The sequence below is a fragment of the Bufo gargarizans genome, chromosome 1, assembly GCF_014858855.1.
Source record: "Bufo gargarizans isolate SCDJY-AF-19 chromosome 1, ASM1485885v1, whole genome shotgun sequence".
Taxonomy (NCBI): domain Eukaryota; kingdom Metazoa; phylum Chordata; class Amphibia; order Anura; family Bufonidae; genus Bufo; species Bufo gargarizans.
In genome coordinates this window covers 491,733,788-491,756,580 of record NC_058080.1, presented here as the reverse complement: position 1 = coordinate 491,756,580, position 22,793 = coordinate 491,733,788, and the positions used below count along the sequence as shown (strand labels likewise).

Here is a 22,793-nt window from a genome sequence, read left to right as displayed (position 1 = left end):
GCAAAGTAATACCTTCGGCTCATATGAGCCAATACATTCTAATACTGTACGGAGCGCAGTATTGAAATGAAGTTTTATGCTAATTCAATTCGCTCATCTCTAGCCATAACCCCTGGAGAGAAGCAGTGTATAATATGGAAAACTGAATCAAGCCAGCAAAGGAAGCAAATTGGACAATCACAATACATTAGTGTCTTGTATTAACTTTGTCTACATGATAAATGCCACTTGCTTAAGTGAGACAACCCCTTTAAGTGCAATGGTGACAGTGCTTTACTGGGAAGTGCACTCTGCATTGAGATGCTCCACAGCCCCTTCTCTATGCTTTAAGTGAGAGCTGTAGCATTCAACCAGGAGACCATGACACAGAGCTGAGGGGAGTTGCAGCGTCCCACTAGTTTATGTGGGCACTGCAAAAGCTTGTTATGTCATATGTTATATCATGCTGTATTTCATTCTTAGGTAGAATCCCTGTTACCAGGCTGTTAGATGCACTACACACATTCCACCACTAGATGGGGATAGCACCACAGTATATACAGTCGTGGCCAAAAGTTTTGAGAATTACATAAATATTGGAAATTAAAAAAGTTGCTGCTTAAGTTTTTATAATAGCAATTTGCATATACTCCAGAATGTTATGAAGAGTGATCAGATGAATTGCATAGTCCTTCTTTGCCATGAAAATTAACTTAATCCCCAAAAAACCTTTCCACTGCATTTCATTGCTGTCATTAAAGGACCTGCTGAGATCATTTCAGTAATTGTCTTTAATTATGTCAGGCTGATTGGGTTAAAATGGCAGACTTGACCTGTTAAAAAGGAGTGTGATGCTTGAAATCATTGTTCTTCCATTGTTAACCATGGTGACCTGCAAAGAAACACGTGCAGCCATCATTGCGTTGCATAAAAATGGCTTCACAGGCAAGGATATTGTGGCTACTAAGATTGCACCTCAATCAACAATTTATAGGATCATCAAGAACTTCAAGGAGAGAGGTTCAATTCTTGTTAAGAAGGCTTGAGGGCGTCCAAGAAAGTCCAGCAAGTGCCAGGATTGTCTCCTGAAGAGGATTCAGCTGCGGGATCGGAGTGCCACCAGTGCAGAGCTTGCTCAGGAATGGCAGCAGGCAGGTGTGAGCGCATCTGCATGCACAGTGAGGCGAAGACTCTTGGAAGATGGCCTGGTGTCAAGAAGGGCAGCAAAGAAGCCACTTCTCTCCAAAAAAAACATCAGGGACAGATTGATCTTCTGCAGAAAATATGGTGAATGGACTGCTGAGGACTGGGGCAAAGTCATATTCTCCGATGAAGCCTCTTTCCGATTGTTTGGGGCATCAGGAAAAAGGCTTGTCAGGAGAAGAAAAGGTGAGCGCTACCATCAGTCCTGTGTCATGCCAACAGTAAAGCATCCTGAGACCATTCATGTGTGGGGTTGCTTCTCATCCAAGGGAGTGGGCTCACTCACAATTTTGCCCAAAAACACAGCCATGAATAAAGAATGGTACCAAAACATCCTCCAACAGCAACTTCTTCCAACAATCCAACAACAGTTTGGTGAAAAACAATGCATTTTCCAGCACGATGGAGCACCGTGCCATAAGGCAAAAGTGATAACTAAGTGGCTCGGGGACCAAAACGTTGACATTTTGGGTCCATGGCCTGGAAACTCCCCAGATCTTAATCCCATTAAGAACTTGTGGTCAATCCTCAAGAGGCGGGTGGACAAACAAAAACCCACTAATTCTGACAAACTCCAAGAAGTGATTATGAAAGAATGGGTTGCTATCAGTCAGGAATTGGCCCAGAAGTTGATTGAGAGCATGCCCAGTCGAATTGCAGAGGTCCTGAAAAAGAAGGGCCAACACTGCAAATACTGACTCTTTGCATAAATGTCATGTAATTGTCGATAAAAGCCTTTGAAACGTATGAAGTGCGTGTAATTATATTTCACTACATCACAGAAACAACTGAAACTAAGATCTAAAAGCAGTTTAGCAGCAAACTTTGTGAAAACTAATATTTGTGTCATTCTCAAAACTTTTGGCCACGACTGTATACTACAGTTCAGGCCTAGTAAGGGGGTTGGAGTTAGAGTGTGGAAGCAGCAGGAGATGGAGTTAGGAGCAAGGGGGAAGGAGAGGACCCCCTTCGCTCATCTCTCTCTTGGGCTCCACGGCCCAGAGGAGCCAATTCTTGGTCTCAGTGTAAAGCCAGGAAAATAGGCAGAGGCAGTCTTTATTCTATCGTCTACTCTTCCGGAGTGCCAAGTGGATTTTACTAAGTTTATTGTGGAAAGACAAATGAAGGACAATAACCATTATTCTAGTCTCTAGGCGCCTTTGTAATAAGGTGAAGGTTTATTAGCTTCCTGCAGCCTCACCGTTACTTCAAGGACAGATAGGCCATCTGTTGCATCACTTGTGTGTAGAAGATAAGGACTTGAATCACCCTTACTGAGATTGGAGCAAGACAAAGAGCTGAATACCAGTGAGTACACAACTTCCTACCATAGCCTGAGATATAGCCACATATACAGGCTGTTACTTGGATTTGCCACATCCAACCTACATGTCCACAAGAGACTGTTTTATAACTGGATGTAAATTGCTGTCAAGATTCTGGTTACAGTAAAGTTCAAACCCTGCCTCATTCTTCTATCTCCATACTACAACCATTCTCATCATTTTGCACCATCAAGGTGCTGGTGTCACGACATTACCTTTGTCAGGGGCCCAGCCGCACAAGCACCCAGAAAATCCAATCACCATCAAGGGTACCTTGATCACCACCTGGCCGTGTCCCCTGTAATAGAGTGTGCCCCGGAGAATTTGGTGCTGTTCTCCCCTTCACTGCACTGCTGGCCCAGGGAGGCATCTGCTAATCGTGAGTAACCGATAAACTGTTGTATCCTTCGGTCCACCGTGAACCTCACGTGTTCTCCCCTGTGGACCGGCACGTTGCAGAGTGACTGTGAAACAGCTCAATGCAGAGAGCAGCCATCAACCTACAGGAGGGCATGGTGAAAGTTGTAGTTTTACAACAGCTGGAGGGCCACAAGTTGAGCATCCCTGCTCTTGATAAATGCTTCACAAGAGGGATATTTGCACTGCTCTCTCCAGTGCTCACCTAGTTTTGTCAGCAGTTTAGCATTGTGAAACTGCTGACAGATTCTCTTTAAGAGATTACATAACCTATAAAAGGAATCCTAGATGGAATTTACGACACAAATAAGAACTCCCAATTTGTGGGATATTTTATAATTTTAGTTGGGGGTCAAATAAGGTCACCCTGTAGATTCCAGTAATATGTTTTGCTATGTATGAAATAGCATTCAGCCATAAAAGGGTAGCAAAGGGTAGGGTTCACGTTATACGGTATTTGCTTAGGTAAAAATATCTTGTGTTACTCCTATTAAAAGTCAGAGGAGGTCAAAGGTATATTTCATAATGACCCGTGACCACAGATAGCTAACCTGCACAGTGTACAAATACAACAGATTTTAGAGGAAGAGGTCTCACCCATCGTTTTGACAAATGCTTATTTTTGCATTAGCATTGTTATCAGGTGATAATGGAAATACACTCCTTAATATTGAAATTGCAACACCAAGAAGGACAAGTGTAAAGTAATGCAAATCGAGGAAGTAGTAGGTGTCGCAAAGATCTGAAGATGATCAAGTTTTCAAGCACCTAGCTCCAATCTGTAGCATGTGGGAGGGGCATAAAAGCCAGATTAAGAGCAGTATTTTAACCATATGAAACCTCATAAAATGGATCAACTCACCAGTTATTGACACTTGTCACAAACAGACAGAGGGACAGAATCCTTGAACCTAGAGACCTTGGTTTATCACTCCAGCAGATTGCCACATTCCTATGCTGAGATGTCAGCACTGTTCAAAGTTGGGAGAACAATGACGAACTGGAATTACAGCAATAGTTGCACAGAGGCGATTAGAATGGCGCGTAGTGATCCATACTGTACTGCAAGGGAAATTGGACATCATATACCAAGCCTAGGGTGGCAAACAGTGTCTACATCAGAAGTCGGTCCTACTCCCGGGATTATGGTGTTGGGTGGCATAATGTAAGGTAACCAGACTCCTCTAGTCTTCAAGTCAGGTACACTAACAGCTCAGTGTTATATTGATTTGGTCATGGAACCAGTGGTACAGCCATTTCTTCAAAGTGTCTCAGGAGCAGTTTTTCAACAGAACAACACCAGGGCACATGTTGTTCATGCTACTGTGAGCAGCCTGCATGGCCTAAATGTGCTACCATGGCCTGCAGTGTCTCCAGACTTATATCTCATTAGACACATCTGCAGTGTCATTAGCAGCCAATTGCAAAGGGAGCAGCCAGCACGACTACAGGTACAGCCACATAAAGCAAGTGCACTGTGGATTTTCAGCAGCAGAAATATCCAAACCAAATTGTGCACTTCTTGCTGTAGTTTTTAATGCAGAAACAGTGCGCTGCATCTGTGGTGAACGCTGACATGCTGCAGAACTGAAATCCTCACTGCAATTCATGGTATATGTGGATTCCACCGCGTGTGGATGAGATTTTTTCTTTAAATTACATTCACTTCTTTGATATTATAAATGCCGCAGAATTTCCGCATGCAATTTCTCGGTAAAAAATGTACAGTGTGGCTGAACCCTATGTCCTATTTTACATGAGCGATACGGAATGTGTCAGGGTTTGTTAGCGTGTGAGGAAAAACTGGAGAATAAGGCCTCAGCCACACAACATATTTCTGGTCCACATCCGATCCACATTTTTTAAGGATTGGATGTGGACCCATTCATTTCAATGGGTCTGCCAAACATGCGGACAGCATTCCGTGTGCTATCCACATCGGTATTTTCATTCCGCGGCCCTGCAAAAAAGATAGAATATGTCCTATTCTTGTCCATTTTGCTGACGAGGATAGGCAATGTTACAAAGGATCTGCAAAAAAAAAAAAAAACTGATGCAACACGGACGTCACCTGCATTTTGGCACCCTAATGCCCCATTCATAAGACCGTATGGTCCCCATGCCTGTGTTTCGGACCGAAAACGGTGGGTCCGCAATATACGGGCACTGGCTGTGTGCACTCCGTGATGAGGATGCATGGGCGCCAGCCTTGTGAATCCTGTATTGTGGTGCGGACCCACTGAGTTGAATGTGCTTGCAATCCGCAAGATACGGCCAAAGATAGGACATGTCCTATCTTTTGCGGAGCGGAGGCACAGATCAAAATCCCACAGGAAGTACTACGAAGCACTAATGTGGGATTTCAGGTCAGTGCCTCCGCACCGCAAAAGATAGGACATGTGCTATCTTTTGCCGTATTTTGCAGATCACAGACCTATTCAATTCAATGGGTCCGCCCCGCAATACGAGATTCCCACAGCCGGTTCCCGTGCAATGCAGGTCGCTAATTGCCATCCGCAGCATGGGAACGGCAACCATAAAGTCGTGAGAATGGACCCTTAGACACAGCATCTACTAGCAAACATCAGTAAAAAATGTACTGAATCCAGATGCCATACGTGTGCTTTTTTTTCACAGACCCATTGACTTGAATGGACCAGTCATGTGTGAAAAATGCATGAAGATAGAACATGCTGTGATTTTTTTTTCCTGAACGGAATGGGGCTTGGCTCTCGTTCACGCAGCGGATTCCATGCACAGGATCCACTCGTGTGAAAGAGCCCTAAGACTTATTTCACACAAGTGCTTTTATGTCAGTCCAGATGTGCTCCATTTTTACAAAGGATAGCATCTGAACTGAACAACTGACCCATTTATTTCAATATGTATATGAGCATTATTTTTTACTGACCATCTGTCTGTTCAGGAGAAACCTGTTTTTCACACAGCACTGGTCCATTCATGTCTATAGGTCAGTGAAAAAAAAAAAAAAAAAACATATCCGGACACGTTCCGTATCACTCATCTAAAAGAGGCCTAAGGAACCCTTCACATGGCATAACTTAGCAGACCACCGGCGCATGATTTTTGGGTTGAAAAGTCATTACTGTGGATCTGATTTCTATCCGGATGTTCCTCCCAGGCATGAGATTCAGCCAGTTCCCTCCAGATTTGGTTGTTAAAATTACAACTGGATTGGAGAACTGGGTTACCGGCTGAGTCCCGATCCAGTGCTCTGGTGGCGGAAGGGCAACTAGAGATGTTTGCCTCCATTGCGCCGCTAATAGTTTAGCTAATAGTATGTGTGTGTAGTGTATTTATGTATGTGTACCATGTATATGGTGTATTTATGTGTGTTACATACAGTACAGACTAAAAGTTTGGACACCCCTTCTCATTCAAAGAGTTTTCTTTATTTTCATGACTATGAAAATTGTAGATTCACACTGAAGGCATCAAAACTATGAATTAACACATGTGGAATTATATACATAACAAAAAAGTGTGAAACAACTGAAAATATGTCATATTATAGGTTCTTCAAAGTAGCCACCTTTTGCTTTGATTACTGCTTTGCACACTCTTGGCATTCTCTTGATGAGCTTCAAGAGGTGGTCACCTGAAATTCCAACAGTCTTGAAGGAGTTCCCAGAGATGCTTAGCACTTGTTGGCCCTTTTGCCTTCACTCTGCGATCTAGCTCACCCCAAACCATCTCGATTGTGTTCAGGTCCGGTGACTGTGGAGGCCAGGTCATCTGGCGCAGCACCTTATTACTCTCCTTCATGGTCAAATAGCCCTTACACAGCCTGGAGGTGTGTTTGGGGTCCTGTTGAAAAATAAATGATGGTCCAACTAAACGCAAACCGGATGGAATAGCATGCCGCTGCAAGATGCTGTCGTAGCAATGCTGGTTCAGTATGCCTTCAATTTTGAATAAATCTCCAACAGTGTCACCAGCAAAGCACCCTCACACCATCCCACCTCCTCCATGCTTCACGGTGGGAACCAGGCAGGTAGAGTCCATCCGTTCACCTTTTCTGCGTCGCACAAAGACACAGTGGTTGGAACCAAAGATCTCAAATTTTGACTCATCAGATCAAAGCACAGATTTCCACTGGTCTAATGTCCATTCCTTGTGTTCTTTAGCCCAAACAAGTCTCTTCTGCTTGTTGCCTGTCCTTAGCAGTGGTTTCCTAGCAGATATTCTACCATGATGGCCTGATTCACACAGTCTCCTCTTAACAGTTGTTCTAGAGATGTGTCTGCTGCTAGAACTCTGGGTGGCATTGACCTGGTCTCTTATCTGAGCTGCTGTTAACCTGCGATTTCTGAGGCTGGTGACTCGGATGAACTTATCCTCCGCAGCAGAGGTGACTCTTGGTCTTCCTTTCCTGAGGCAGTCCGCATGTGAGCCAGTTTCTTTGTAGCGCTTGATGGTTTTTGTGACTGCACTTGGGGACACTTTTATGGTTTTCCCAATTTTTCAGACTGACTGACCTTCATTTATTAAATTAATGATGGCCACTCGTTTTTCTTTACTTAACTGCTTTTTTCTTGCCATAATACAAATTCTAACAGTCTATTCAGTAGGACTGTGTATCCACCTGACTTCTCCACAACGCAACCGATGGTCCCAACCCCATTTATAAGGTAAGAAATCCTACTTATTAAACCTGACAGGTCACACCTGTGAAGTGAAAACCATTTCAGGTGACTACCTCTTGAAGCTCATCAAGAGAATGCCAAGAGTGTGCAAAGCAGTAATCAAAGCAAAAGGTGGCTACTTTGAAGAACCTAGAATATGACATATTTTCAGTTGTTTCACATTTATTTGTTATGTATATAATTCCACATGTGTTAATTCATAGTTTTGATGCCTTCAGTGTGAATCTACAATTTTCATAGTCATGAAAATAAAGAACTAACCTAACTCTTTAGGTGTGTCCAAACTTTTGGTCTGTACTGTATATATGGTGTATGTATATGTAAACATGTGTCGTGACGCCAAGTATCTGCTGTTGAGTAGGGAACCTTTTGTTAAAAATTTTAATCCCACCCCTGGTTCCTCACATAAAATCTTGTTACTGGCAGCATTTAAATTTATAACAAAATGATAAGCAATAGTTTTATAATCTATCCTTTCCTGCTTTTACGCTTGGGAACTAGTGAAATGTCACAAGAATTGCACTTGCAATTGCCACTTTTTTTTAAATATGTACAGTTGCAAGAAAAAGTATGTGAACCCTTTGGAATGATATGGATTTCTGCACAAATTGTCATAAAATGTGATCTGATCTTCATCTAAGTCACAATAGACAATTACAGTCTGCTTAAACTAATAACACACAAAGAATTAAATGTTACCATGTTTTTATTGAACACACCATGTAAACATTCACAGTGCAGGTGGAAAAAGTATGTGAACCCCTAGACTAATGACATCTCCAAGAGCTAATTGGAGTGAGGTGTGAGCCAACTGGAGTCCAATCAATGAGATGAGATTGGAGGTGTTGGTTACAGCTGCCCTGCCCTATAAAAACACACACCAGTTCTGGGTTTGCTTTTCACAAGAAGCATTGCCTGATGTGAATGATGCCTCGCACAAAAGAGCTCTCAGAAGACCTACGATTAAGAATTGTTGACTTGCATAAAGCTGGAAAGGGTTATAAAAGTATCTCCAAAAGCCTTGCTATTCATCAGTCCACGGTAAGACAAATTGTCTATAAATGTAGAAAGTTCAGCACTGCTGCTACTCTCCCTAGGAGTGGCCGTCCTGTAAAGATGACTGCATAAGCACAGCGCAGACTGCTCAATGAGGTGAAGAAGAATCTTAGAGTGTCAGCTAAGTCTCTGGCATATGCTAACATCCCTGTTAGCGAATCTACGATACGTAAAACACTAAACAAGAATGGATTTCATGGGAGTATACCACAGAGGAAGCCACTGCTGTCCAAAAAAAACATTGCTGCACGTTTACAGTTTGCACAAGAGCACCTGGATGTTCCACAGCAGTAATGGCAAAATATTCTGTGGACAGATGAAACCAAAGTTGAGTTGTTTGGAAGAAACACACAGCAGTATGTGTGGAGAAAAAGAGGTACAGCACACCAACATCAAAACCTCATCCCAACTGTGAAGTATGGTGGTGGGGGCATCATGGTTTGGGGCTGCTTTGCTGCGTCAGGGCCTGGACAGCTTGCTATCATCGAAGGAAAAATGAATTCCCAAGTTTATCAATACATTTTGCAGAACTTAAGGCCATCTGTCCATCAGCTGAAGCTCAACAGAAGATGGGTGTTGCAACAGGACAACGACCCAAAGCATAGAAGTAAATCAACAACAGAATGGCTTAAACAGAAGAAAATACGTCTCTGGAGTGGCCCAGTCAGAGTCTTGACCTCAACCCGATTGAGATGCTGTGGCATGACCTCAAGAAAGCGATTGACACCAGACATCCCAAGAATATTGCTGAACTGAAACAGTTCTGTAAAGAGGAATGGTCAAGAATTACTCCTTACTGTTGTGCATGTCTGATCTGCAACTACAGGAAACGTTTGGTTGAAGTTATTGCTGCCAAAGGAGGTTCAACCAGTTATTAAATCCAAGGGTTCACATACTTTTTCCATCTGCACTGTGAATGTTTACATGGTGTGTTCAATAAAAATATGGTAACATTTAATTCTTTGAGTGTTATTAGTTTATTGTCTATTGTTGTGACTTAGATAAAGATCAGATCACATTTTATGCCCAATTTGTGCAGAAATCCATATCATTCCAAAAGGGTTCACATACTTTTTCTTGCAACTGTAAATGAACTATTTGGTGCACTGAGGGCAGGCCCTGGCCCCACTGTGCGCGGAGCCAGCTCAGACAGTATAATGTTGCTGTCTAAATGCACCGAGTCACAGAAAAGGAAGACTCCCAAGTGTCCATCCAGGCTTCCTTTTCTTTGACCCGGTGGAAGCCAGAAAACCAGACATCTGGGCAGCCAACTTCCATGAAGCTTTGTGGTTGGCACTGCAGTGAAGAGTCAAACAGATGCAAGTTCCAAGGCCCCAGAGGAGATCCTGCGGTGAAGTGGACACACCTTCACTGATCACTCATTAACATTATATCATAAAGGCTGTCGATGCTATAGCCTAAAAAACCCTTTAACTTCTTCTGTATGTAAATAATTAATACATAGGTTGGTAATGTAGGTTTGTGAAATGTGACATAAATGATAGAACTTCCAAATACGCGTAATTATATGTTATGTGTGTAATACATGTGTAAATGTAATGAAAATGTGTGTATGTGTAAGGGTGGGTTCACATCTGCTCTCTGGATTCCGTTATGGCTTTCCGTTATAAAATGGTTATAATGGAAAATAACGGAATCAATAAAACGGAAGGACGTATACGTTATGCTGTCCATAGAATTGTATGTCGGAATGCAAAACGGAAGCCTTTAAAAGGCATCCTGTTTTAATAAAAGTCTTTGGATAAGCATAATGGATCCGTCTGGTTTCCGTTATGGAGAACGAAGAAAAAGTCCTGTCGACAGGACTTTGTTTTCCATCCTGCATAATGGGAACCAGACGGATCCGTTATGATTCCCCATAGACTTTTATTAAGACGGACGTCCGTCTTATGGATTCTGTTATTTTCCGTTATAACCATGTTATAACGGAAAGCCATAACGGAATCCAGAACGCAGATGTGAACCCACCCTAACTTGTGTAAATAATGGATCGTTTCGGTCATAAAGTAGCATAAAAAAGGACACTTTATGGCGAAAATGTTACCTTCACTATATGTGAATCTGCTGTATATGAAATAAAGTTCTGATCTTTGGGGCTTGGTTCAGTGGCATTTTTTTCTTTGATTAGCTCAATAATCCTCCTCCTCTTTCCTCCTGAACAGCATCGGGACTGATTACTGTGACCAGGAGAAAGTAGTAAGACATGTCTTCTAGTAATAGGGTACTTTCACACTGCCAGATCCGGAAATCCGTATGCAAACGGATACCATTTGTTTCCAGATCCGGATGCGAATCCGTCTGACAAATGCATTGAAATACGGGATCCGTCTCTCCAGTGTCATCTGGAAAAATGGATCCGGTATTTATTTTTAAAGGTCTGCTCATGCGCAGACCGGAAAAACGGATCAGTCAATGCGGCAATTTCCTGAACACTTGGTACCGGATCCGGCATTTATACATTTCAATGGAAATTAATGCTGGATCCAGCAATCCGGTAAGTGTTCCAGAATTTTGAGCGGAGAAAAAACCCAGCATGCTGAATGAATTGCTTTCCATTCAGGATGCATTTGGACAAAACTGATGTGTTTTTTTCCGGTATTGAGCCCCTGTGACGGAACTCAATACCGGAAAACTTTAACGCTAGTGTGAAAGTACACTTAAAGAGGACAGGTCACCACTCCTGACATGCCTGTTTTAATAGCTTCATGCATTCCCCATGTAATAACAATTCTGGACCATCTATTCTTATAGCTCCATGTTCTGTCATTCCTTTATTATCTCTACTAGAAGTTGTGAAAGAATTGCTAGCAGTCTGCAGTAAGGGTACAGGGGGTGGTAACCAGTTGGGGGGTGTATCTGCACAAACTCACTCTATCCAATCAGTGCTGCCATTTTCAGACTGTGCAGGTACAGCCCCCCAACTGGTTACCACCCATTTGCACCCTTACTGCAGACTGCTAGCAATTCATTCAGAACTTCTAGTAGAAATAACACAGGAATGGCACAACATAGAGCTATAAGAATAGATGTTCCCGAATTGTTATTACATGGGGAATGCATGAAGCTATTAAAACAGGCATGTCAGGAGTGGTGAAAGATCCTTTTTTAAGCTGCACCACCCCACCCAACCTGTTAAAGGATCACCCTGTAAGCGTTTGACTCAGGCTGACGCCACTGAATGTGGAAGTCACTGAAATGGACACACAATTTGTATGCTTTTTCGCAGGACTGTCCCTCAGAATGGGTCTCAAGAGCGTAGAGCTTATTAAACATTAGCGGGAATTCTGGGAATAACTTCTACTATCTAATTGTTGCTGACAAGTTGCAAATTTTTTGTCATGCTACTTTTCTACAACACGTGGCCATGTAACCCCAGCCATATACACCTGTGGTAATAAGACTGAATGAAACACCTGAATTCAATGATTCAAAGAGGTGTGTCCAGTGCAAAGACAAAAAAAGTTAGTGTCTAGTAGTCTTTGGGAGACCTCAAGGTGGCAAAAATGGACTTTAGCGTTCACCCAGCGATAAAAACAGACTGGGAGAGACATGTCATGGAGGTCACGGTGTGACATGTCATGGAGGTTGTGTCTGGGAACCTCAAGGTACCACAGTGGAAAATATGGACTCCACCACTCCAGTGATAAATATGGACTAGCTATATTGGTTCAGACCCATCTGAATCAATAAAGCTAATGGGGGGAGATTTATCAAACTGGTGTAAAGAAAACCTGGCTTAGTTGCCCATTGCAACAAAAAATCATATTCCACCTTTCATTTTTCAGAGCTCCTTTGGGAACATGTCAACCTACCTCTTAGGAATTTAGGGAAGGCAGGCTCCATATATATGCTGGACCACTCTGTATGCTACCTCCCCTGGTGCCAGCTGGCCTCCAATGAATACAGGGAGAGAAGGCTTCAGCTTTATACTACACTAAGGCCCCTTTCACACGGGCGAGAATTCCACGCGGGTGCAATGCGTGAGTTGAACGCATTGCACCCGCACTGAATCCAGATCCATCCACTTCAATGGGGCTGCGCAGACAAGTGGTGATTTGAACGCATGACTTGTGCGTTGCGTGAAAATCGCAGCATGTTCTATATTGTGCGTTTTTCACACAACGCAGGCCCCATAGAAATGAATGGGGCTGCATGAAAATAGCATAGCATCCGCAAGAAAGTAGGGATGCAATGCGATTTTCACGCATGGTTGCTAGGAGATGATGTTAGTAAATAGATGAAAGTCAATTCACTGTATCATTTTCCCTTATAACATGGTTATAAGGGAAAATAATAGCATTCTTAATACAGAATGCTAAGTATAATGTCAATTGAGGGGTTAAAACATAATTAAAACATAACGCACCTCATTCACTTGATCGCACAGCCGCCATCGTCTTCTTTCTTCTTCTTTCAGGACCTGCAAAAGCAACTTTGATGACGTAATCTTCTATGTTCATTCAGCAGGACCTGCGCTGACGTCACCGCAATCACCACGTGGTGAGCGCAATTACGTCATCAAAGGTCCTTTTGCAGAAGAAGAAAGAAGACGATGCCGGCAGCGCGAACAAGTGGATGAGGTAAGTTAATTTTTTTTATTTTTTTAACCCTCAATCAACATTGTAGTGAGCATTCTGTATTAAGAATGCTATTATTTTCCTTTATAACCATATCACAAACCTGCTTGGCAGTAAATAAATCTAAGGGAAGAATAATTGAATATATACTGGAACACCTTCCCAATTAAAATATACCTTTTAATAATATTCTATTAAAATCTGGCCTACAGCCGGACTACACATACAAGGAAAGTCGACAAACAATGTCCTATTATGGCAAAAAAAGGAATGGCTATAGTTACACCTATGGCTATAGTTACACCTATATCAAGGTAAAGATACACGACTGGTAAGCAATCCTGGGGATTTTGATTACCCCTGCACAAGGTACTCTTAGTGTAAGGCACAGTTGAGGACCAGAAAAGATTGTTAAGGAAACCAATATATTGTAGTTCACTATTAATCCTATTGCATAAGCTCACATGGTACACATTCCGTTATTGTTCACAGTTAGCTGAAATAAAATACACATTCCGTGATTGTTCACGGTTAGCTGAAATATGATACACATTCAATAATTGTTCACGGTTAGCTGAAAATACTGAGTCTGTATATCGTGAATATTCACATATTGTTGAACCACAGCCAAGATTACTTGGTAACTTACGATTTGCTGAATTACCAGAACAGATGGAATCAGATGGTTACTCACGATTGCTAAAATACCAGGGCAGATGGAATAGGATGGTTAGCTCGGTCGTCAAGGGGTGTAGTGCTCCATAACTAGACGGAGATCTGGTGCTGGTAAAGGAAGCGTTATGATGATTATTTCGCACTAATGATGATTGAGGTGGTCTGTAGGTCGTGATGGCAATAATACAGCTCACAAATGTGATATCCAATAGTAGAAACAATAATCCTATCCTATAAATGTCCCTTCATGACCCTACATAGACTCAGCCCAGGGACACCCCTTAATGGTAGAGGCTCCCTGTCCTCGTGCCTATACTGGCTCTCCCTTTATCACCCTATCCTAATTGCCAAAAGGCTAGGCATATAAGACACACTAGAAAAACAGATACAAACATACAAATCCCAACGCTACGTTTCCCCAGTCCAAATATTTTCCGACTGGTTCGTCAGGGGAAGTGGAGACCAATCCTCCATCAGCAATATCTCATGATAGAGATTTTCAGATTCGGCGTCTCTCAATCAAGACCCTCCAGGAATGGAAGCCCAGATGTAGGCAAAAAATGACCAGTGTCCCCAGGTCCTGTTCAAAAACAGCGCCTTATAAAGTGTCCTCCCCCAATTAGTCCCTCCCCTCTTAGATAATTAAGTTACCAAGACTAATGAATTTGATATTCAGAGTGTTCTCTCCTGGATTATTTAACATCCCCCTAGTCATGGTAATAGCACATTTCATAGAAAACATATTATATAGTCATAAACCACCTCACAGTTGATGATCCATATAGGCAGCATGTAAAACGCCGATTTGGAACGCATATGCGTTCCACAGACCGGAAGTGATGTCCGAAACCGGAAGTGGTGTCCGAAACCGGAAGTGACGTATCTAGTGCTGTCCCGATACCCGGAAGTTGTTTTGGAACGCAAATTGCGTTCCACCAGGCGATTTGGATATTAAATGAGGCTGTGCAATTGGTTTGCAATCATCATAATGTTTAAGTCATTACAAATAGCATGTTTATTAATGTATCATTGCTATCCGTTTATTATTTCCACCAAAATCGATTATTAAGTGGATAATATGATATAGCATTTAGCAAACAGTAAAGAAGGGGGGGGGGAGAATGGGACAAAGAGTGGAGGCTTAGAGGGAGTTGGATCACCCTAAATGGGGATTGAGGACACTTTATATATTGACAAGGTTCCACTGGACCATATATTAACAAGCCATCAGGGGGGAAAAGAATTACAAAATACACCCCCTTCCGGCACTATGATAATTACTGAAGGATCAATTCTGATCCGATATTTTAATTTATGACAGAATGTATGATAACAATAAAGTCACCATTGGTAGTTGGTTTAGTTGAGGAAAGAGAAGGGGGCCACCCGAGGAGGTGAACCCCATATACAGCCGGACATCAAGGATTTAATAGTCGTGCCAGAGTGGACGGATGAGCAAGAAAAGTAGAGTAATTCATTTTGTGGATGCCCTGAACAGGCAATAATTATAAGAATGAGTTCTAGTCGTGGCTGAGTGGGAGTTGTGGACAGTGTGTCTCACTCAATAATTATATTTATGTGGGAGAAGTCAGGAACGGAGGATGCACCTATTTTACAGGAAGCAGCCGAACGATAATTGTTCATTGAGGCCATGTGGACTATAAGTTTTTAGTCTATATATCCACTGGCATTCCTTCTGTAAAATCTTTTTATCCCAATCTCCTTTACGTGGGGAGGGAGGAATGATTTCAATGATTTGAAATCCCAGGGATTTAGGATCCCCCCCATGGAACTCAAGTACATGATTCGACACTGGTTTGTCTCGTTTATGTCTAATATCCCCTAGGTGCTCACCTACTCTCCTCCTCAACTCCCTTTTAGTCTTACCCACATAATTTAAGGGACACGTACATGTTATAAGATAGACCACTCCACAGCTCCTACAATTACCAAAGTCCCTTATCTCAAAAGTTCTATCCGTTGTGACACTTTTAAAGGATTTTGATGTAATAATGAATGGGCATGCTATGCAACCACTACATTTAAATGTTCCCAACGGTCTCCTATCCAACCAGGTTCCAGAGGTTTTCGGTGTGGTGTAGAAACTATGGACCAAATGGTCCCTTATCGATTTTCCCCTCCTGAAAGTGATTGCTTACCAGTCGTGTATCTTTACCTTGATATAGGTGTAACTATAGCCATAGGTGTAACTATAGCCATTCCTTTTTTTGCCATAATAGGACATTGTTTGTCGACTTTCCTTGTATGTGTAGTCCGGCTGTAGGCCAGATTTTAATAGAATATTATTAAAAGGTATATTTTAATTGGGAAGGTGTTCCAGTATATATTCCTTTATAACCATGTTATATTGGAAAATAATAAAACCTACACAACACCGAACCCAAACTCTTATTTTTAGTGAAGAAGTTCGGTTCCGGGTACCAAATTCTGTTTTTTATCACGCGCGTGCAAAACTCATTGCACCCGCGTGATAAAAACTGAACAACGCAATGCAATCACAGTCAAAACTGACTGCAATTGAGTGTGCACTTGCGCGGGTTTCCCGCAATGCACCCGGAGCAAATCTGGGACGCCCGTCTGAAAGAGGCCTAAGGCACCTTGAGGTGAACGCATTGCACCCTCACTGAATCCAGACCTATTCACTTCAATGGGGCTGTGCACATGAGTGGTGATTTTCACGTATCACTTGTGCGTTGTGTGAAAATCGCAGCAAGGTCTATATTGTGCGTTTTTCACGCAACACAGGCCCCATAGAAGTGAATGGGGCTGCGTGAAAATCGCAAGCAAGTGCGGATGCGGTGCGATTTTCACGCATGGTTGCTAGGAGACGATCGGGATGGGGACCCCATGGGGATGGACCATGTGATGAGGGCAGTGACGTCACCAAAGGTCCTTTTCTCCCAGGTCCTTATAGAAGAAGAAAGAAGATGAGCCGGGCAGGGCGAACAAGTGGATGAGGTGAGTTAAAAAATTTTATTTTTATTTTTTAACCCCCTCCATCCCTAATTTACTTAGCATTCTGTATTAAGAATGCTATTATTTTCCCTTATAACACCTAATCTAAACCCGAACTTGAGTGAAGAAGTCCGGGTTTAGGTCCGGATACCACATTCAGTTTTTTCTCACTCGCGCGGAAAAAACTGAAGAACGCAACACAATTGCATGAAAAACTCACCCCACTCGCATGCAAAATCGCACGATTTTCCCGCGACGCACCCGCATCCTATACGGCCCTCACACGCGACGCCCGTGTGAAAGAGGCCTAAGAGTTGGGTCCAAATACTTTTCTCCATATAGTGTGTATGTATATATATATATATATATATATATATATATTTATATCGTGAAAGAGAATGTGATACGAATGTATCTGCAGTTAAAGGGAGTCTGTCATCTATATTATATTATTTTCAATCCCCAGAAAACTGCCAGTTATGTAAATGAGGCACCACTTGCCTAGTAGCCCAAACCCGTCTCTTCTCTTGGTCCCAGTTCCTCCCCGATGCATTCTCAATACTTCCTTCGATGTCACTGATTCCCTTTCCCTCTACCTGCTGTATACAAATCCCGCACAGTTGCAGGCTGGTAATCTACCTATAGCACATAGGTGGGCATTAACCTCACCTTATGTACTGCAAATGCGCCTCTAACATCCTCATGCCTATAGATGCCTATAGTATGTACTGTAGTGTGCTGGATGTTGTCTGTCTGCACAGGACTTGTACACATCAACTAGATGACGTTGTAGAGGGGGATGGAATCATTGACATCGCAGCCAGAGGGAACAGAGTCGACATTGCAATGGGAGAACTGGGACCGAGAGAAAAGGTTGGCTTGAGAGAAAAATTGAAAACGCCCTGCTGGGCACTTTATACCTAATTTGGTAGTATTATGCCGATAATCCTACCAAAGGTATAATCTATATTTTAGTTGACAGGAGTACCTTAACATTACTTACAGTGCTGCCCATAATTATTCCTACCTCTGGCAAATTTTGACTTAGTTACTTTTATTCAACCAGCAAGTAATTTTTTGACGGGAAATGACATAGGTGTCTCTCAAAAGATAATAAGACGATGTACAAGAGGCATTATTGTGGGGAAAAAAATGTCTCAGCTTTTATTTACATTTTAGCAAAAATACAAGATGTTCCGCACTGTGTAAAATCTCAGAGGACGTGGTCGGAAGCCAAAAGTGACACCTGTGCTGGCCAGGAGGATAGTTAGAGAGGTGAAAAAGAATCCAAGGATCACCACCAAGGCCATCCTGGTGAATCTGGGCTCTGCTGGTGGCAATGTCTCAAGGCAGACAATCCAACGGACACTGCACAATGCAGACCAAGGAGGACGCCACTTCTCCAGATAAGGCCCACAAAAGCTCGATTGGCCTTTGCAAAAGCTCATCCGGATAAAGAAGAAGACTTCTGGTCTCCTGTGTTATGGTCAGATGAAACAAAAAGTTAATTATTTGGTCACATTGATGTTTCCTTCATTTGGCATAAAAAAGGAGAAGCCTTTAACCCAAAGAACACAATCCCCACTGTCAAACATGGTGGTGGGAACCTAATGCTTTGGGGGTGTTTTTCAGCCAATGGACCAGGGAACCTAATCACAGTAAACGGCACCATGAAAAAAGAGCAATACATGAGGATTCTCAACGACAACATCAGGCAGTCTGCAGAGAAATATGGCCTTGGGCACCAGTGTACATTTCAGCATGATAATGACCCAAAACACACAGCAAAAGTGGTGAAGAAATGGTTAGCAGACAACAACATTAACGTTTTGGAGTGGCCCAGCCAGAGTCCAGACTTGAATCCAATTGAGAATCTGTGGAGGGAGCTAAAGATCAGGGTGATGGCAAGAAGACCCTCCAACCTGAAAGATTTGGAGCTCATTGCTAAAGATGAATGGGCAAAAATACCTGTGGAGACATGCAAAAAGCTGGTCTGCAATTATAGGAAGCGTTTGATTGCTGTAATAGCCGATAAAGGCTTTTCTATTGATTATTGAGAAGGGTATGAATAATTTTGGACTGGACACTTTTTGCTCAAATGTAAATAAAAGCTGAGAAATGTTTTTTTTCCCACAATAATGCCTCTTGTACATCGTCTTATTATCTTTGGGGAGACAACTATGTAATTTCCAATCAAAAAATTACTGGCTGGTTGAATAAAAGTAACTTTAAAAGTAAATTTGCCAGGGGTATGAATAATTATGGGCAGCACTGTACATATGGTAAATATAGATGACAGACTCCCTGTAAGGTCAGACACAAACGAGCTAATTGAATGTGAGGAACTTGCAGTGTGTGTCAGTGAGAGGTCCTGTCTTGACCTCTGACAGGATCACACAGCATTATAATGATTTATAATACTGTGTAACCCTTATGTGTCCTGAAATATACTGAATTAGGGTCCATTCACACATCCGTAGAATGGGTCCGGATTCGTTCCGCATGGTTGCGGAACAAATGCAGACCCATTCATTCTCTGTGGCGCTGGAAGAGATGTGGACAGTGTGCTGTCCGCATCTGCATTTCCGGAGCAAACCGCGGCTCCCGATTTTTTTTTTAACATGTTCTATTCTTGTCCGCAATTGCGGACAAGAATAGTCAGTTCTATGGGGGTGCCGGCTGGGTGTATTGCGGATCCGCAATACACTACGGACATGTGAATGGACCCTTACACTGACATAATGCTGTCAGTGTAAGGCCTCATGCACACGACCGTTTTTTTTTAAGGTCTGCAAAAACGGGGTCTGTAGGTCCGTGATCCGTGACCGTTTTTTCGTCCGTGGGTCTTCCTTGATTTTTGGAGGATCCACGGACATGAAAAAAAAAGTCGTTTTGGTGTCCGCCTGGCCGTGCGGAGCCAAACGGATCCGTCCTGAATTACAATGCAAGTCAATGGGGATGGATCCGTTTGACATTGACACAATATGGTGCAATTGCAAACGGATCCGTCCCCCATTGACTTTCAATGTAAAGTCAGGAGTCCCTTTTATACCATCGGATCGGAGTTTTCTCCAATCCGATGGTATATTTTAACTTGAAGCGTCCCCATCACCATGGGAACGCCTCTATGTTTGAATATACCATCGGATTTGAGTTACATCGTAAAAATCTCAGATCAGACAGTATATTCTAACACAGACGTTCCCATGGTGATGGGGACGCTTCAGGTTAGAATATACTAAAAGAACTGTGTACATGACTGCCCCCTGCTGCCCTCCCCCCCCTGTATTTAACTCATTGGTAGCCAGTGCGGCCGGCCCCCCCCCCCTCCCTCCCCTGTAGTTAACTCATTGGTGGCCAGTGCGGCCGGCCCCCCTCCCTCCCCTGTAGTTAACTCATTGGTGGCCAGTGGGCCCCCCCCTGCCTCCCCCTCCTAATTAAAATCTCCCCCCCTATCATTGGTGGCAGCGGAGAGTACCGACCGGAGTCCCAGTTTAATCGCTGGGGCTCCGATCGGTAACCATGGCAACCAGGGCGCTACTGCAGTCCCAGTTGCCATGGTTACTTAGCAATTTGTAGAAGCATTATACTTACCTGCGAGCTGCGATGTCTGTGTCCGGCCGGGAGCCCCTCCTACTGGTAAGTGACAGGTCTGTGCGGTGCATTGCCTAATGATCTGTCACTTACCAGTAGGAGGAGCTCCCGGCCGGACACAGACATCGCAGCTCGCAGGTAAGTATGATGCTTCTACAAATTGCTAAGTAACCATGGCAACCGGGACTACAGTAGCGTCCTGGTTGCCATGGTTACCGATCGGAGCCCCAGCGATTAAACTGGGACTCCGTTCGGTACTCTCCGCTGCCACCAATGATAGGGGGGGAGATTTTAATTAGGAGGGGGAGGGAGCCCACTGGCCACCAATGAGTTAACTACAGGGGAGGGAGGGGGGCCCACTGGCCACCAATGAGTTAACTACAGGGGAGGGAGGGGGGCCGGCCGCACTGGCCACCAATGTGTTAAATACAGGGGGGAGGGGGGGTATGCCCCCTGTTGCCTGGCAGCACCTGCCAGGCAGCAGGGGGCAGTCACGTACACAGTTCTTTTAGTATATTCTAACCTGAAGCGTCCCCATCACCATGGGAACGCCTCTGTGTTAGAATATACTGTCGGATCTGAGTTTTGACGAAGTGAAAACTCAGCTCTGAAAAAGCTTTTATGCAGACGGATCTGCGGATCAGTCTGTGTAAAAGTAGCCTACGGCCACGGACCTCGGACGCCAATCTTGTGTGCATCCGTGTTTTTTCACGGACCCATTGACTTGAATGGGTCCGTGAACCGTTGTCCGTCAAAAAAATAGGACAGGTCCTATTTTTTTGACGGACAGGAAACACGGGTCACGGATGCGGCTGCAAAACGGTGCATTTTCTAATTTTTCCACGGACCCATTGAAAGTCAATGGGTCCGCGAAAAAAAATGGAAAACGGCACAACGGCCACGGATGCACACAATGGTCGTGTGCATGAGGCCTAATTCAGTAGATTTTAGGACTCTCAAGGTTACACAGCATTATAATGCTGTGCGATTCTGTCATAGGAGTGAGGTCAAGACAGGACCTCTCACTGACACACACTGCGAGTTCCTCACATTGAACTCACTCATTTGTGTCTGGCCTTAAGAGAAACTGTCACCATGAAATGCAGTGCAATCTACAGGCAGCATGTTAACCCTTAGGATACTAGAGGTTTTTTCATTTTTCTTCACCATCTTCCTTGAGCCATAACTTTTTTATATTTCCATTCACATAGCTGTATGAGGGCTTATTGCGGGATTTAATATGGTGTACAATGTAGTGGAAAGCAGGAAAAAAATTCCAAAAGGGGGTGGAATTAGAAAATAAAACTATTCCTCCACCATTTTGACCCTTTTTTCCATTACGCCTTTCGCCATATTGGAAAAATATTCTTATATTTTAATAGTACGGGCGTTTTCAGTCATGGTAATACACATGATGTTTATATTTTTGGTTATTTATGTATCTATTTCACGGAAAGGGGGGCGATTTAGTCTACTTTCACACTCGCGTTTTGGCTTTCCGTTTGTGAGATCCGTTCAGGGCTCTCACAAGCGGTCCAAAACGGATCATTTTGCATTCTAATGCATTCTGAATGGAAAAAGGATCCGCTCAGAATTCATCAGTTCAGTCTCCATTCCGCTTTGGAGGTGGACACCAAAACACTGCTTGCAGCGTTTTGGTGTCAGTCTGATGACACTCAGCCAAACGGATCCGTCCTGGCACACAATGTAAGTCAATGGGGACGGATCCGTTTTCACTGACACAATAGAAAACGGATCCGTCCTCCATTGACTTTTAATGGTGTTCAAGACGGATCCGTCTTGACTATGTTAAAGATAATACAAACGGATCTGTTTTGAATGGATGCAGATGGTTGTATTATCTGAACGGATCCGTCCATGACAGATCCGCACAAAACGCGAGTGTGAAAGTAGCCTTAATTGTTTATATTTTTTAAATATATTTTTAACAGTATTTGTTTACTTTTTATGATTTTGAAACCAATTTAAAAAAAAATTCTGAACAATCATGGATTTTTTTACATCTATTACCGTATTTTTTGCTTTATAAGATGCACTTTTTCCACCCACAAGTGGGGGGGAATGGCTGTGCGTCTTATAAAGCAAATACTAGTGAGCGCTTCCATTATGGAAGCGCACACTAGTATGCATTAGGTGCCAGGAGCGGGGAAGAAGCACTCCAGTACTCACCCTTCCTGGTCTTCCTTGCTGGGGCCGGCGCTGTACTGTCCTGATCCCGTACAGCGTCAGGACGTAGTGTGCGCACTATGACCTGACGCTGCACGTGCGGGCCGGAGAAGACA

General features: G+C 43.2%; 1 long non-coding RNA gene across 1 annotated transcript in view; it reads right to left on the bottom strand.

Moving 5' to 3' along the window:
• LOC122923207 overlaps window positions 1–22,793 on the bottom strand; it is a 36,150-nt gene that overhangs the window by 1,767 nt on the left and 11,590 nt on the right. The window contains exon 2 of the long non-coding RNA XR_006387248.1: window positions 3,787–3,924. This is a non-coding gene — a long non-coding RNA (uncharacterized LOC122923207). The remainder of the gene's footprint in view (window positions 1–3,786; window positions 3,925–22,793) is intronic.